The 17,959-nt window shown below is 38.7% G+C and overlaps 1 long non-coding RNA gene across 2 annotated transcripts; it reads right to left on the reverse strand.

The window, feature by feature from the left end:
* Positions 1-6,495: 6,495 nt before the first annotated feature.
* Positions 6,496-10,983, reverse strand: LOC104910971. Of its 2 annotated transcripts, none has more exons than XR_793531.2 (4): positions 10,420-10,983; positions 10,121-10,166; positions 7,868-7,983; positions 6,496-7,023 (listed from the first exon to the last, which is right to left on the reverse strand). It is a non-coding gene; the product is annotated as an uncharacterized LOC104910971 (long non-coding RNA). The 2 variants fall into 2 exon arrangements; XR_793530.3 differs by having other exon boundaries at positions 10,125-10,166; positions 10,420-10,953.
* Between the last annotated feature and the right edge of the window lie 6,976 nt (positions 10,984-17,959).

Genomic DNA, 17,959 nt, shown 5'->3' on the forward strand with positions numbered 1-17,959 from the left:
GAAGGAAGGAAGGAAGGAAGGAAGGAAGGAAGGAAGGAAGGAAAAAAAACAAGCATGGTTATTCATAAAATAGATGCTAGATGATTTGAATGCTTTCCAAGCAAGGGCACTCCAGTACTTCAAGCTTCAAAAAATACACTGCAAGTTATTAAACACAAAACATGAGGCCCAGGTATTCTGAGTTGAAAAACAGGAGCTAGAAGAAAGTTGGATTAGATATACCATATATATGCCCTGATCTTATACAATGCTGAGACTTATCTCTACTGTTGGATAAAGAATGCAGGGAAAGATCTCTGGCCATAATCAGTGCTGACAGCCTTGAGAATAACATCTTACAAGGTTCCTGACCCTGTATTGGTCATAGCTCTGAAACTTCCGAATTTTGTATACCACGAAAAAAGAGTTATTTTCATACCACTTAGAACCACTTGATATCTTTCTGAGAGATTCCTTTAACACACATCTGTAGCACCTGGATATCTTACAAAGAACCTATGACTGAGGCAGTATTTTGGTCTGTGTTCTGTGATATCAGACCATAACATTTCTTTATCTTAATATTTTATGTCAGAAATACATACAGATAAGAATGTGAAATACCAAAAGATGCAGCAACATGAATAAGACTAATAGAGATACGATGATTTGTGAGACGAAGATCTCAGCTATGGTTCAGATCCATAAATCATTGTTGATTTATAGTAGATCCTCTGCCACAGCAGTAAAAGTTACAAAAGACTGTATCCAACAAACCTTTCAGACAGATGATGAAATATGATTAAACATACGAAGCAAGTAAAAAAAGATCACAGAGTACTGAATGTATGCTAAAACAAAGCTCATGCCAATTGTGTTAATATACAACTGCTGCCACTTCTACTTTATATTACAGTGGGATAGGCAAAGATGTTTGTTATAGATGAATAGAGTTGATTATCGCTGATTACAGATGCACTAATTAACACAGTTTTATTTGTTCCAAAACTCTATTAATAATCAATTCTGAAAGATTTGGGCAGTCATGTGCAATTTGACATAGTTTTAATCACCAGAGTAAGATGTTGCAGTCCATTTAGAAAATAATGAAGAGACAAAAAAGAACAACAAATCAAAACACACACACACACACACACACACAAAACACAAAAAAAACACCAACACAAAAACTCTTGGCAGCGAATCAGTGTACCTAAAATAGGCCACTTTTCAATCTAAGCAGCTTGCTAATCACCTTCACCATCCTGACAGTTCAGACAATAAGGATTTAGAGTTCAGCCTATAAAACAATGTTTAAATAGAGGCGTGAAACTGTGCCAAAGCTCTGTTGCATATAAGCCAAGGAGGCCACACTTGGCCTTGTAGAAACATACATTTTAAACTTGCTCTGAGTGCCTAAGAGTTAACATTAAAATCAACTGTGTGTCTGGAAACAGCTTCTCTTTATCTGTAAAAGGACCAATAAGGACCAATTAGGGACACTTGGGAGCTACTGAGGGATTTGTACCTTTGCTGTTCAAGAGTTAGGCCAGCATTTGCTTTTCAAACATCCATGAACAAGAGACTTACAAGAGATCTCATCTCTTTCTCCGCTTCTGGACAAACACACAAACACATATTTATGCAATTCTGAAGAGAAGTTTGTTGCACTGAAAAGCTCTCAAAGATTTTTATCTTAAAAAAGAAACAACACAGTTCAGGCCCAAAGAAAATCCCTCAGCAACTCCATGGTCTGCTCTATCTGTTAGCATTTCCAAAGAGAAGCAAAAAGTCTAGTCAAGCTACTGAGATTTCCACAATAGCAGCAAAACTTTCCTCTCAGATGTTCCAGGGGGACATTCACAACCCTGAGTTGTGACATAATTTTATTACCCTCAAAAACAATTTTTTTTTTTAAACTATCTGTGCAGAGATGAACATAAGGTATCATTTCAACTGTATAGACATAGGTATTCTGTCTCAGAGACTTCAGTAACCAAAATAAGACTTGACAGCAAAGCTCTGAACCAGACACAAATTGGATAAGCTGATCCTGTAAAGATCTTTGAAATAATTAAATACAAGAAAGGCAAATGTCAACGATTTACCTATTTACAGCATGTTATCCTGTGTTTTTTTTTTCACACCATTTTGACCCAGATATACACCTATGTACAGCAACATATCTGCATGAGGCCTGCGAAGTCAATTCTGCTTCTGCAGTACCCTTTTGTCTTCCAGGCTATCACAAAGTAGAAACACAACATAATGAAATAAAATACTGCAACATTCTTTTCTCTCTCAGTCACCTACAGCACCATGTCCTCAGCCTTATAAACTTTATTGAAAGTTTTCTTTAATAAAATAACTTTAAGATAAACAAGAGACAATAAGAAGTAACCACAGATGATATTAAGTTGAACAATCCAGACTGAAGAATCCCACTAAGTAGAAAGCAAGAGTGAGATCCAGTGTCCAAGAGAACTATGTAAAACTGTGCATGTTAAAAACCTGAATCTACTGCTGATTGGCCTACCACCTTACGTCTATTTATGTAATGAGCAGGCCTTGCCAAGCCTATCTCTCTTTACACGCCTGATCTTTCCATACACTATGCCTTTCATTCACTTCCCTTTTTCACAGCAGAGAGGAAACAAATTATTGGATATGGAAGGAAATGTGCATCCATGACACTTTGCTGGCTGACATTGCAAAGTGCAGAAAGGGCAAGAGGGCTGCAGCTGCAGCCTGTGGGAAGCCCATGCAGGATGACTTTGGGAAGGGTGGCATGCTGTGGTAATGACCCAGTGTGGAGAACGGGTAGAGAGTGACCGTGGAGGAGCAGCAGAGATGAACAACAATGAGCTGATCAAAGCCTTCATTCACCTGCACTGCTTGGGGGAGGAGAGAGGGAAAATTAGGAGAGGATTGCTGAGGGAGATATTTTAATTCCTTTTAGTTCTTACTGCTCTAGTATGTCATTACTGTAATTTATTGCACATTGCTCATCTTCTTGTGTTGAGTCTTTTGCCTGTGACAGTAATCAGCAAGTGACCTTTTGGTCCTTATCTCAACTCAAACTTTTTTTCATGTTTTCTCCCCCATTCCTATAGGGACAAAGAAGAAAAGAGAAGCATGGTGGAGCTTAGTTAGCCATTAGCATGACACCACCATAGTTAGAAATTTATAAGCAAACAAATATGTGCTTATTATGATCCTAGCATTGCTGGACTGTGATTTCCACTTGGCCTCTGTGAACTATAATAAACAGTAAAAACAAATAGTGATCAGCAACACAATGCTACAGAGACTAAAGAGGAATTTGGAACTGAAGCCAAATAGGTATGAAGTATCATTCAGACACCAAAGAGGAACTGATAGTCCCTGAATGGATCAGAGCCTAGTGATCCCCAAAATTTAGATATCAATAAGCTGGAATGCAGCTAATACAATAGAGAACAATTTAAAACTGGTAAATAGAAAGAACAGTGTGCCAACACTGACTGTAGGGTAGTTTAGACAAGCAAATGCAATCAACTTCTAAATCCAGTTGGAATACCAGGATGAAACACCTTGGCATCTATAGGGAATGCCATGGGATCCATATTGACAGAGTTCCAGTGGAGGCTCTGTTTCACCATCCAGTAATGCAGTGCCAAAACATACTTAATTACTTGCAACCACCCATTTCAGTGATTGTATCACAGAGTATTTGTTTGCAAAACTGCTAACAAAGTACAAGCATACAGGTGCATAACTTTAAGTGAAAGCAACTGATTTTTATTGAATATTTGGTTCATCATTCTATCAACAGCCAGGGTTAGGAACTTACATTTTTCCCCAGATAGCCTTCTCTCATTCTTTCAGTTTCAAAGTTGCTGACAGAATATTTATGCTGGTTTGTACTGGGATTGAGTAAATTTTCTTAATATTGCTATGCTTTGGATCTGTGATGAAAACAATGTTGGTAACACACTGATGTTTTGTTTACTGATGACCAGTAGTTACACACAGTCAAAGTATTTTCTCACATTGCTTTGCCAGCGAAAAGGATGGATGTGCATAAGTGGCTGGGAGAAGACACAGCCAAGACAGCTGACCCCAGATGACCAAAAGGATATTCCATGTCATTAAGGACACTACATTCAGCAATAAAAGCTGGGGGAAAGGAGGAAAGATGGATGTTCACAGCTTTGGTGTCTGCCTTCCCAAGTAATTATTACACATGATGAAGCCCCACTTCCCTGGAAATGGCTCAACATCTGCGTACCAATGGCAAGTTGTGAATGAATTCCTTCTTTTGCTCTGCTTGCATGCCCATCTTTTGCTCTACTTATTCATCTGTTTTCATCTCAACCCGTACGTTTTCTCACTTTTACCTTTATAGTTCTCCTTCACATCCTCCTGGAGGGGAGTGCACGAGTTTAGCTGCCTACCATGGATAAATCACAAGAATGCTTTCATGCAAAAGCCTGAAATGGAGGAAAAAGTGCATCTTTTGCGTATAAACAGCTTTTTGATACACTTTATCTGTCTGCCAAACTCAGAAAGTGGTGAGGCCCAGACACAGGCTGTGCCAGAGAAGCAGTGGGTGCCACATCCCTGAAGGGGTTCAAAGCCAGGGTGGAGGGGGTCCTGGGCAGCCTGAGCTGGTGGGGGGCAACCATGCCCATTGTAGGGGGCGGGGGGGTTGGAACTGGGTTTGCTTTAGTTTCTTTCTAACCCAAGCCTTTCTATGAATCTATGATCATCTCATTCTCCTCCCCTGAGAATTTGTCCAATATTAAATAATTCTGTGAAAAATAAACCAACTATGAATCTTATTTTGGTTATAGAAAGGTCTGAATTGTTTATAACTGAATTAATTGCTAAAAAGACTTGAGTGGCCAATTAGTAATATTTGTATTTGGATCTGCCAGTTGGCCCAGAACCGGAAATTTATATTAGTTTCTACATAAAGACTGTAGTGCTCACAGAAAAAAGAAAAAAGGAAAGAAAAAGAAAAGAAAAAATAATTCAATACAAAAAAAAAAAAATCAAGAAAATATTTGAGAATCACTGTCTTGAATGGAACATGCCTGATAGCTGGCCAGATAATTATTAGCCAGAATTGTCTACGATATTTCCCAACTGCAGATTCAAGTACTGATTCCGCATTCCTCATTCTGCCTAAAGTTATGATTTTTTGTTGCACTCTGAGAAGTTCTAAACAAGTGATAGGAATGAATGGTACCACACATTAAACCTATACAGATGCCAGCAACTGTTCATTTATGCTCATAAGATTTCCACATGCCTTTTGAGGACAGCATTTTCTCCTCTTATATTCCACTTTTCCACAAGCAGTAAATTAAAATAAAACTCATCTGGATTATCTTAAGAACTGTAAGGAAATTCTTCAAACCACTAATAGGTAAAGCAAGCATATACTGCATTTCATATCCCATCTTCTCAAAGACAGTTAAGAAAAACATGCGCTCAGTCATCACTGCTTAGGACAAGAAAACATGAGCTAGGATTAGATAATGTCTCCTGGGAAACAGTAGCACTCCTCAGCTATTATTTCCTCTGTACCCTCTACGCAAGCCAAATGTAAACCAGTAGAATGGGCCACAAGAAGAAATTCTGCAATTTCAGGAAGAAGAATGTGATTTTGAGTTGCTTCTGAAGTTGAGCAAACTGCTCCCAAGGTACTTTAATCTTCCTTTCACTGGCCATCCCCCTACCACCCAAGTCTTACAAGACTTAGCCCCAAACTAAAGATGAGAACAGAGGTAAAGAGCTGGAGAAACACTTGAAAGAAGCAACACAAAATAAAAGAGACAGAATAAACATTGACAGAAGCATCCCATGTGATCGAAAACTTGTGTGCAACTTAGGCAAGCAACTCTTTAAAAAGTTATTCTCCTCATCAGAATATGCATCTTGAAAGTTATAGCAGTTTTAAATTATTCACATAGTACTAAAGTAATTGTATAACATGTAAAGGTACAATTCTGGACTTGTGCTTTTCCTTTTGCTTGAATGATTATTAAGTGAACTAAGCCTTAAAATTATTCCATATCCTTTAATATATGTTATTAGTCTTTTAGGTTCCAAACTTGAGAAGCAGCCGTGTAGCCAAAGGTCTTTTTCAGAAATCTGAAGTAACATATTTTGACCGTGAAGAAAGTATTCATAGTTTCTTGTAATAAATTAAGATAAAATCTTAGTAATTAGAGCATAAACTTTAACATATTTGTATCGGTAAGAAATGCTAAAAAAAAGGAAGACACTAGAATACTGTAATGTTTAGAGGGGTGTTTGATAGCTTTTAAGTTAAGCATCATTTAAAACAGATTGTAATTAAGGATTTTCCTTTTTTTATTACATATTAAGGTCTTTAAGAGCATAACTTCCATAAATAGTCAAGAATAAACTACATTCAGACCTACACATAAGCACATTTCTTGGCACAGACAAATGAAAACTGTGATTGCTGACATCTCTTTGAAGGAAGATTTTCTCTTTTTTTTTTTTTTGTCCCAGCCCTTGTTTTATTTATATGGCTCTGAACACTTTTTTATTTTTAATTATCCTAAGGAAAAGAAGGGGTGGAGGGAAAAGAGATCTTTGTTTTCCAACTGAGACAGTGAAATACATTCCAAAGCTGCTTTTGTTTTTAATTTACAGAAGCTCTCATGTCTAATCTACTAAGCCAACAAATAATCTGTTTGCCAGGTTTTAGATGACAGTCATGAAAAGTGCATACAATTGCTGACTTTATTCTTTTTTAGGATACAGATTCATTCTCTGCCATAAACTTAAAAGAATATTTTGCAGAACTTTTCACAATTTATTTATTTTTAGCTATGCATTTTGTTTCCCAGGAGTTATTCCATTCTTACCCAGTCATTGTGTATCTCCAGCTCTCTTCTAAATAACAACAAAAGCATTGTGTTTGCCTATATTAAAAATAGTGTCGGCTAGGTCCCTATACTTGCTCATGAAAGCACTTGTTTGAAAGCAAAAGCAAAAAGAAGGGGATCCAGAAGTGTGCTCCCTCTGGAGAAAAAAAAAAAAAGTAAAAAAAAAAAATGGTATAGTGCAGACAAGTAGTCCCACATATTTGCATACACAAAAAATATTTCCATCTTTCTATTCGATTAGAATAACCCTACATCCTACTCTTCACAATACTTAAAGGTAGATTTCATTTTCATGGTCTTAAATCTTGGAATCTATCAAGAAACTACCAGGCTGGGAAAGTGGGGGGAGTGACAAAAACATAGCATCTCCACACTGCTTTAGCTTTCCTCTGAAAAACTCATACACACATGGAAGGCAGAAGCACTGCAAGGCAGTGAGATTCTTAGATGGCAAGGAAGTTTCTTCTGGTGCAGAGGAGTAAACTACCATATTTCATTATTTTCCTCCTCTTCGCTCTGGCACATCATCTTTCCAATTAGACAACCATAACATCTAGCACAGTATTATCATGAGGGAAAGAGGATCACTGAGCTATCTTCAAGCTTTCTCCCAAAGATGGGTTTTGCCAGGGTTTGTGAAAGCAATCCTACAGCTCAGAATGCACTGTTCTTCCAGAGATGCTGGATTTGTCACTTGTTTCTCTACTCTTAAAGGATATGGGGCTAGAAATTTACAAAATAGATGATTACACAGCTCATGCAGTTCCTATCCTAAAAGTGCCCCTTTTATTGCCATCTTAATATAGCGTATTCAATTTATACTTAAAAGCAGAACTTAAATGGGAAAGAAAGATAAAAAATATTCCAAGTAAAAAAATTCTTCTGCTCCAAGATGTACATAGAATCATCCCAAGTTGGAAAGGACCCATAATGATTGTTTACGGACATAGGATCATCCAAAATCAGATCATGCATCTTACCTTCTGTACAGTTATTCTTTCCACAGGTAGCAACCAAAGGTTTCCACTTCATGTGATGTTTCTTGAGCACTGTGCTTGAATGTTAAGAAAATTACAGCTACGTGACTTCAGATAGACTGAAAAAACATAAATGAACAGGGAAAGGCAACAGAGACTTTAAATAGACATAAAAACAATGGCTGCAATGACCTTTTTAATATGCCAGATGAGAGCAAGAGTTTGAGGGAGGTGCAGAAGTATTATTAACAACTTAATTGAGCTCATATTTATTTTGTTTATATGATCGTTGTAGGAGCTTCAGCCTTCAGAGGTGGCCTGTAATTTATACCTCTTAGAATAAAAGATATCAATTGTCTACCAGCTGCAGGAAAAAGGCTACATGCACACCTCTTCCAAATACAGCATTCCTCAGTTCAAAACAAATAACATTTTAGGAAGTTGTACAAATTCCTTAAAATATATACCCGCAAATAGAACTTCATAGGCAGGTGCTGACTTTATATGCATTGTAGTGAGCAGATGAAAATCTCACCATCTATTTTACTGTTAAAAGTTCTGAATTCAGTCAGAATTTACAGAATAACTTTCATTACTTTATTCTTGTTAAGCATTATTGTGCAAGTCAGCCAATTCTAAAGCAGATAATAAAAATGCATTCTGTGCTTGTGAAACTTCTAGGATGTAGGTTTTCATAACTTTTAAACTATCATAAAGTTTTTAGCAAACTATTTTGTGTCCTCCTAGAATTTTCATTTCCTCCATCTCTCAACACTACATTATCATTTCCTCTGCAAATGAGATTTGAAAGTTGTCAGATTTGAAATTTCCAGTTTCCAAAGAAAATACAATCCACGACACAGAATCAGATTAATTTCTGATTTGTCTTCTCATGCTACATCCACAATTTCCTTTTACTCAACAAGAAGAGTCATAATCTGTATTCACAGAGCCCTTGCACAACTAGCAGTAACCCTTCACAAACTTAACTGCTATCTACAGTCATAATCTCTCACATGCCCTCCCTTGCTCCCCTAACTGAATTAGGGAGATGCAAATTTCACCTCAGACATATATTGTTATGGAAGAAAACCCTCCTTCACTTTCTGCCTAGGACAGCACAGAGTGAGCAGGTGACATTAGGTATCCACAGTAATTTGTCTCCACAGAAGAAGAGCATTTGTGTGATGGCTTGGGCATAAGGGGAAATCACAAAAAAAAGCCTCTCACTAAGAGAACTGTGGAGAAGGGAAAGTCAGGCTGTGGATTTAAACATGAACAACTCAAGTGTATTGCATTGCCATCATTCCTCATAGCACGATGACTAAAAAAAACCTAGTGTTGTCCCAGAATTTTCCACTAATCAATCCTTCACTCAATGCTCTTTAGTCAAATTAGACGGAATTATTTCAATTTTCAGAAAAACTGTTTATCACATGCCACCATGAATGATGCATTTGCCAGTGTTCAGCAGCTCACATGACACACTTATACAAAGAATTTAAGACAGTAGTGCAACCCACAGTCGCCACTACGGTCAGGCTGCTGCACCTTTCATTTAAACTTTATTTCATCCCCTGCCTTTACATAACCCTTGAGGCACATGTTCTCCAAAGTGAGAACCACTCAAATACAGTTTATGTTACCCTACTGAAGATTATAAAGAAGCATGAAAATTGTCAAGCAAGGCGACAAGATTCACACCAAAAATCATTTTGTAAATCCTCCAAGATGTTGTCACAACAAACCCAGAGGAAGAATTCTACCTCCTCAGCAGCCAATAATGAAGAAGGTGACAGGAGAGTAGAAAGGGAAAACAAAGACTCCTACACACACTTGGAATGCTTTTTAGATCCTCAGCTTTGCCTATACTTAGACTGTTAGATGATTTATGATCACTAGTTTCTACTGCCAGAGCAACCATTCACTTCAATTCTGCATGTTCCTTGATGACTTAGCATCTGTGAAAATGTAACTATCATAACACTTTAACTGTAATAATCATCTGTTTGAATTGTGTTGTTACAATACTATCCTGCCAGCCAGCTCTGAAACGTCCATGTATAGTGCAATCGCCTGAAATCAAGTCTAGAAAATCCTTTCTTAAAATATTTCTTAACTGAGCCCTGCTTCAGGGAGTGATTATTCCCAAGACCTGCAAAGAGGAAACACAACGGAAAGAAAGAGTGCCAAAAAGCAGCAAATTTGCATTTGGACAAATGATTGCAGAACTACTGAAACTCAACAAATACTCACTTACTAGTTGGACTGCATTGATCAGTCATATCATACTTCTGATTCACTGCAATTGCAAAGGAAAGTAGATTACTTTATGCCAGTAGCTAGCTTGAATTGTAATTTTCTAAGCTAGTACTTCTTAGTTTCAAATTACAGTAAGTTAGAAGCATGCACACAAGCAGTCAGGAACAACTTCTTATGCTGAAAAAAAACAATTACTTGACAGAAACTGCTGAATTTTGTATGTGAACAAATGCCTGTAAAATACTACACTGAGTAGTAAAGAGTCTAGAAAGCAAGCAAAAAGTGAAACTTACCATGCAGTGTACTGTAGGGTAAATAAACTGAGCAATGTACGGTCAAGAAGCTAGATTCTCATAAATATTTTCCTCTTTTAAAACCAGAATTGTTGCTGTCTTTTTAATCTCATGAAGGTTTTAGGGACATGATGTTCTGTGGCACTTACTGGGAAGTCTGTTCTTTTTTTAGCTCAGATAAGAATGGCACTGCTGTGCAACCACTTTGTGGCACATGTGAAAACATCTGAGCAAGGCACAGAGAAATCAAGCTTCCTGCTTCTAAGCACTATTCTCGTTAACAAAAGCATCTGGAGCTAGTCTGGCCCTAAAATACACTTATAGGGAGATCACTAAACACAATTCCACTATGTGGCACTAAGATAATTCTGTATCACATTCAGTTGAGAGCTGACAACAACAAAACAAACCACTAGAGCCCTCTTCCCTTACCCTTAGTTCCAGGCCACAACCTTAGCAGTGATAGCACTACAACCACTTATTAAACGGGTTCACTGAATAGATCTGGTTCAAAGAGGCTGAACTAGAGGGTACGTGGAACACTCGCTTTCTTTCTTACTGAGGGCTGTTTGCCAGTCCAGGTTACAGCATGGTCATGCACACAGAAGCACCGACACAAGTAACAGAGCAGCTTACAGCAACCCCAGGGCGTCAGCTAAACTTGGTCTTGACACTACAGCAAGCCCATTACGGGTCTACACTTTCCACATACCTCAAAAAGAAGCTGTAAGAGGATATGGAAGCAGTGTGGATTCCATGAAAAAGAACACCATTTTCGTAAGATCTTCACACTTAAACCACTTTACAAACAAAATCAAAATACAACAGGCAACACTGGAGCCCACTCCACTGACTTAACAGCATAACTGATAGCAATACCCTAACCCACTAAAAAAAGCTCGGTCTCAAGAACTCTCTCTCCTATTTGATTTATTAGTTTCAATTTCAATTATATTGTATTATATTGTGTTATCTTGCATCCCAATATCATAGTTAGTAAAATAAGTTTTCCTCCATAGATCGTTGCTGCTGTTTTTTTTTTTTTTCCTTTCCTTGAGCCTAGCTCCCATCTCTTTATCCCTTTTCCTTTTCCTTTCCCATTTTGTGGGGTTGGGTGAGGGCAGAGGCGGGGGGTCAGGGGCCTATTCCCCCCTGTTACGGGCATAGATTGATCTAGTTAACTCCGTGACACATGGTTTAGTGAGAACTATTGGTGATTGGTAGACAGTTGGACTGGGTGATCCTGTGGGTCTTTTCCAACCTTGGAGATCCTATGATTCTATGACCTCATGGGAAGCTGCTGCTGAAGCAACTGAGATTGTTTAGTCTGGAGAAGAGGAGGCTCAAGGGAGACCATATAACTCTATGCAGCCCCCTAAAAGGAGGTTGTGGCTAGGTGGAGGTTGACCTCCCAGGTAACAGTGACAGGATGAGAGGGAATGACCTCAAGTTATGCCAGGGGATGTTCAGGTTGTATACTAGGAAAAAATTGCCTCAACAAAGGTGCAAGATTATGCACTTGGACTTGTTGAACATCATGGGGTTCTTCTGAGCTCCCTGCTTGAGCCTATCTAGGTTTCTCTGGATGGCATCCCATCCCTTGGGCATGTCAACTGCACCCCATAGCTTGGTGTCATCCACAGCCTGAGGGTGCACTTGATCCCACTGTCGATGTCATTGATGAAGATATTAAAAAGTATTGGTCCCAGCACTGACCCCTGGAGGACACCACTTGTCACTGATCTCCATCCAGACATGAAGCCATTGACCACCACTCTCTGGATTCAATCCTGCAGCCAATTCTTCGTCTATTGAACAGTCCACCCATCAAATCCTTATCTTTCCAATTTGAAGAGAAGGACGTTTTTGGGGAACTGTATTAAAGGCCTTACTGAAGTTGAGATAGATGACATCAGTGGCTCTTCTTTTGTCCACTGATGCAGTGGCACCATCATTGAAGGCCACTACATTGATCAATCAGGATTTGTATTTGATGAAGCCACTTTGGTTCTCCTGTATCAGCTCCCTGCCTTCTGCGTGTCTTAGTATAGCTTCAAGGAAGATGTGCTCCATGATACTTTCTGGCACAGAGGTGAGACTGACTGGTTGGTAGTTCCTGGGGTCATCCTTGTAGTACTTGAGGACACGGTTTAGTATGGAAATATTGGTGGCGGATGGTCAGCTGGACTAGATGATCTTTTCCAAACGTAGAGATTCTACGATTCTATAATTTTATGATTCTATAATCTACCCTTTTCTTGAAAACCTCTACAGACCATTATTAGTTTTTCCTTGAGAGCTCCAGGGTCTTGTAGGGAGCTCTGATGGACCAGGTCATCAGCTCTGTAAATCACAGTTTACCCTTGTAGGCCAATGGGACCTCTCTTGAAAATCAAGACACAGATATATTGGCCAAAGTAGGAGTATAAGTATCCAGCCAATTTGTGAAGCACTGGCTGCTGTTCCTTTCTGAGATACTCTCTTGGACTCCAAATATGTTCCTATGTTTTTCTTCCTATATGCAAGTTAAAAATAAGTATTTCTCTACTGTTTCCCCTAAGAACTCTGTTAAGACTCTTCTCTCTGCCAAAGATCTCGTAGATCAGCATCTATAAAAGAGTTAAGAAGGTCACTTTACACTCTCTGATCATTAATTTTGTATCTGTCACAACAACAAATTGTTGTGAATGAAATGAAAGCCACTGCTTAAAATACTTCCAGGATTCCTCTGTGTTGCCCAAAAACTGTTGTATATGTAATAATCACACTGCATAGTACAGAACGGCAATTCAGGCTGTGGTTTGAAAATGTCTGTCCCTACAGACAGCATTCTGTGTGGGGCAGCTTCTGAAGTTATGTTCTACTGAAGCAATCTCTATCTGAAGTTTTCACCCCTTTTCTTTTGAACTGCCACATTGCATTGGTCTCCTTTTCATCATTTCTCTACAGTTCATGACTATTTCACGGGCACAAAGCATTACTGAAATTCAGCACATGGAATTTATTTTGAAGAGCCATCTGTAACTGAAGACTGTTTGAGACAGAGCCTCTTTCTCTTCTGAGACAATCCCTTATTTGTTCATACAGTGCCTTGCACACTGAAACTCCTACTGGATACACCTCTAAGTCTAAAGAAAACATGCCTAGTGCCCTTCTCTGGCAGAGATTCCCTATTATTAAGCTCTATTACTCTCTAACAGAGAGTGGCTGCATCCAGACTGCCTGCTGAGAGTGGGCTGTGGCTTATGCTAACAGCAGGGTCTTCCCGGGAATTGTTTAGGGACGTATTACTTGTTACAGGCCAGAAGTGTGCCATGAGCTGTTCCACAACTAAACAATGGAGATGATGAATTTCTGATGTCCCTACTGTGTTCCATGGGATTGCTTATATTACTAGCATAAACACGAACATTTTATCTGTTACCACTAGGAAGGAGTTAATATAAATAACAAATGCTTACAGCCAAGATACTGGTACCCTTACTTGCCTTGCAGTATATGTTACTTCATGAGCAGTAAGCTAGATTTGTCAATCAACAGGACTAATTCTGACTCACAGCCCAGATTACTTATGGTTTTTATTGACAGATTATATGACAGAAAATATATAACTGAGCCAGAACATAAAGAAATCAAAACAGGCTTATCCTGCACTCTTTACCAACGTGGCTGCAGGATGATGCTCTTTCTTGCTTAGTCTCTTTGTGTTACCATTTTGGTTGTACTAATTGTACAACATGGACAGCAGAAGTAGAATATGTGCCCTGCCCTGAAGGTCAGTGCTTAGACCATGCCTTCAAGCAATGGAAGATGGAGAATTGAAACCCCTCAGGCTGACAAGGGTCAAGGACATCCATTGACAGATGTGCACCTTTATAGCATCTTTACCTTTAAGCTGCTGTACAAAAAGTTCTTCAGGCTCCTTTGTTATTATTTTGATTTTCAAAGACACTGCTTTCATAAAGGGTCTTGAAGCTCAAAAGCTTTCTTTGTACCAGTTGGGTTAAGATCAAAGATGGATGAAACTTTTGTCTGCCTCCTCCTGTCCACACTGGAGCTATTTCCTACCTGAGAGCTAAAGAGAACTTCTGGCTTACCACCCAGGAGCCTTGAATTACCCTTGAGAGGTGTCTGATCTCATTCGTGTTTTTATTAGTAAGTCTAAGCTGTTCCATTGGGGCCAACTAACATCACAGTGTGTAAGTCAAGCACCCGAAGATGGATGGTGTAGCTTAGGTCCCTCTTCAGCCTTTAACTTCTACAGACACAGGCTTCTGTTACACCTGCTGTAGAGCACTAACTTCTTCAAGTGGAAGACTGCTCTAAAGGATTTATTTTGCCCCAGGTTTTGATGCATATGTGTGATCATATGCTGTGTACAAACCCTGGTCACACCTCTAAAGTATATTGGCTTTCATGTCTTCATGCATGCCACCAGTAAATATGCCTTCACACAAGCAGCTAGCAAACTAACTGAACATACAGTCACCAGGGCCTGCAAATTAAATGGAAATACAGTATAAAAATCAAGATCACAAATGTTGCAGGCTAATTAATTTTGTAAAGGTGCATTAATGAAGAAGTGGCTTCTGTGTTAGAACATCATCTGCCAGGGAACAGCCCAAAAGAATTACAGCAGATGATTTTTATCTCTTTCCCACTCCTTCTCATTCCACCAAAAGGAGGATTCATGCGGGAAAGTGCTGACACATTCTTAATCAAAGGTGTGTGAATTGCTCACATCAGTATAATTTTATTATTCTGTTGCTGGGTTACTTTAATAATAATAATAATACTCACGATGATGCAAAATCTTATTAAGTCACTGAAAGGTAATGCTTTGTTTTTCTAGATTTATTTTTTAATTTCTTAAGGAAGCCTGTTAACACTACAAGAATAGACAGTATATATGTTTTCTATAAATGAGCAGAGAAATTCATAACAAAATATATTCCCGTGGTTGGTACATTAAACAACTTGTGGTTCCAAAAAGGATCCAAGTATGTTACATGAACATCTCTGACTACTGGAGATATGGTGATAGATTGAATCTACCCTGCCCCTTTGGAGCTGGGTTTGGGAGTGTTCTTTCGCTTGCTGTTCTCTGACAGGGCTTGAATTTGGCAATAATTATTTAAAAAAAACAAATACAGAAAAATACCACCACTCAGGAATGGGACATCATGTAACTTTGGCTCCAAATACATTGCCCAAAGCAATTTTGGATCAGTTGACTCCTGAGGTCTCTTCCCTGTTTCTGTTGTGATAAGGCAGCAGTGCTCCTGCTTGTGGCTCATGCGAGATTATGTTGTTTAATCTGTTTATTCATTTAAATTGACTTCTGTCTGGATACATAAAAGTTGTCTGAGACTATTTTTATCTCACTGACAGACAGCCTCATAATTATTTCCTGAGGCTTCCACTGAAATGCTGCCTGTTTTTCCCTCTACCAATTTAGGTGGACTGTTACAAATAACATTGAAGGTCCATATGAAATAAGCACGATGTGATATTGCTAACCCAGAAATAGAATCTCTTTGGAAATATGAAAGATTATTAGAAAGGTTCAGATGACTCTTAACTCTCCATTTGCAATCAAAGTGCCAAAGAAAAAGGAGTCAATTAAGAAGGAGCATTCTTCTTATTAGACCAGGCCTTAGTGCATTTAGCAGTTTTCAATTAATGCAACAGAGGAGGGTAGATACGAAATGGCACTACAGAAACGTAAATTGTGTAGAATTAGAAAACAAATAAACAAACATAAAATCATAGAATATCCTGAGTTGGAAGAGACCCACAAGGATCATGGAGTTCAACTCCTGGGTCCATATAGGACTACCTAAAACTCAAACGCTGTCTGAGAGTGTTGAAACACTTCTTGAACTCTGGCAGTTTGAGGTCTTGACCCCATTCAATGCCCACTACCCTCAGGTGAAGAACGTTTCCCTAACACTTACCTGAATCTCCCTTGTAACAACACAAAACTGAAATACCGTGAAAAGGAATTTTTAACATTAGGTGGACAAAGGGAAGCTTTATTGTAGAACAGGCTTCAGCTTTGATCAGATGAAGATCTGAGTTTTCAGTCCTGGGGGGTTAATTCAGTGGATCACTTTGTGGATGACCACATCAGACTGGGACTTCAAATAAAAACTGAGAAACTAAGCAAGAGATGCATTCAACCCAAAAGACTGTTTTGAATTTGCCAAACAAGCAAATCTGAGAAATAGTGAATCTTCTTATCACTGTAGGTTATTTGACACCCCAGACCAAGTAAGAGAAAGCAAAATCTCTCTAAAGAGTTCAGGAGCAGGAAAGCATGTGAATTTTGGTTCAGAGAAGACCAGCCAGCCCCAGGCATTCCTCATGCTGATGATCAGTTCACTACCATAAACTAAATACCCAGGGAAAGATACACAGAAGATATCACTTGACGAGATTTTGGATGGAGATGATGGTGATAGCAACTCCAGCTTGAATGAGCTTTTCACAGAACTAATGGACTTCACTGAAGCAGAAGAGATGAAGACTGCCTGCCTAAGGCAGTCCAGTTATTAACCTTACAGTAGACGCTGGTGCATGAGTTGTGATGTTGTTGAAAAGATGAGACGTGGTGAAAAATAAGTGTTTATCTATATTGCAAGATACATTTGAATTTCATGTGTACGAAAAAAAATAACCTGGAAATTGCAACACTTTTCAGACAGCAGTGTGAAAACAAGTATTGGGTTAAGAGTATATCAAGCTCTTATTTGCTGAAGATGTTTTTTGGAAAAAGGGAGGAATAAAATCCTTCAGGATATGCCTAAGGATGTATTTCAGGGGATAGAGAATCTTCCCACAGGCTACAGAAGACAGAGGATTTACCATAAGGCTGCTTTTTTTCTGCCCTAACACTAAAGGAGGAGACTGATAGAAAGATAGATATGTTTAGTAATAAAGAGAATAAAGAGAAACAAAAACTAAAATCTTCTCCCTATGTAAGATGGGAAGATGGGAACATTTTCTACTGCAATCAAGACAAAATGTGACCGAGTGTGAAACACCATAGCTGATAACAAGTATTTTTTGTAGGTGAATATTCCAGTAGACAGAGTTGGAAGAAAAAGAGCATGCACTTACGCTTTTGGAAAACAACACGTCTTCAGAATACTGTCTACTGAAATGATTTACCAGAAACTACAACATAATTCAGTCTCTATACAGTGTTAGCATTTATTTAGATGATATTTTGATTGGGGTAGAGAATTGGAAGTTCATAGTCAAAGGCTCCAGACTCCTGAAACTCTGAGCTGGAGTAAACTAACGAAAACGTGTACCATGGAGTAGGAATTACATATTCACTTGAGAGAAGTCAAGAGGTAGGCTACAGCCAGCCAGATCAGTACTAACTTGCCTGACCCAGCAAAGAAGGTGTAGAAGGATTTTTATGCATACCTATGAATACAACCAAGCTTCTCAAATCACAGAATCACAGAATGGTGTAGGTTGAAAGGGGTCTTAAGGATTGTCTAGTTCCAGATCCTCTGCCATGGGAAGG

Source organism: Meleagris gallopavo, chromosome 5 (genome assembly GCF_000146605.3).
Source record: "Meleagris gallopavo isolate NT-WF06-2002-E0010 breed Aviagen turkey brand Nicholas breeding stock chromosome 5, Turkey_5.1, whole genome shotgun sequence".
Classification (NCBI taxonomy): Eukaryota; Metazoa; Chordata; class Aves; order Galliformes; family Phasianidae; genus Meleagris; species Meleagris gallopavo.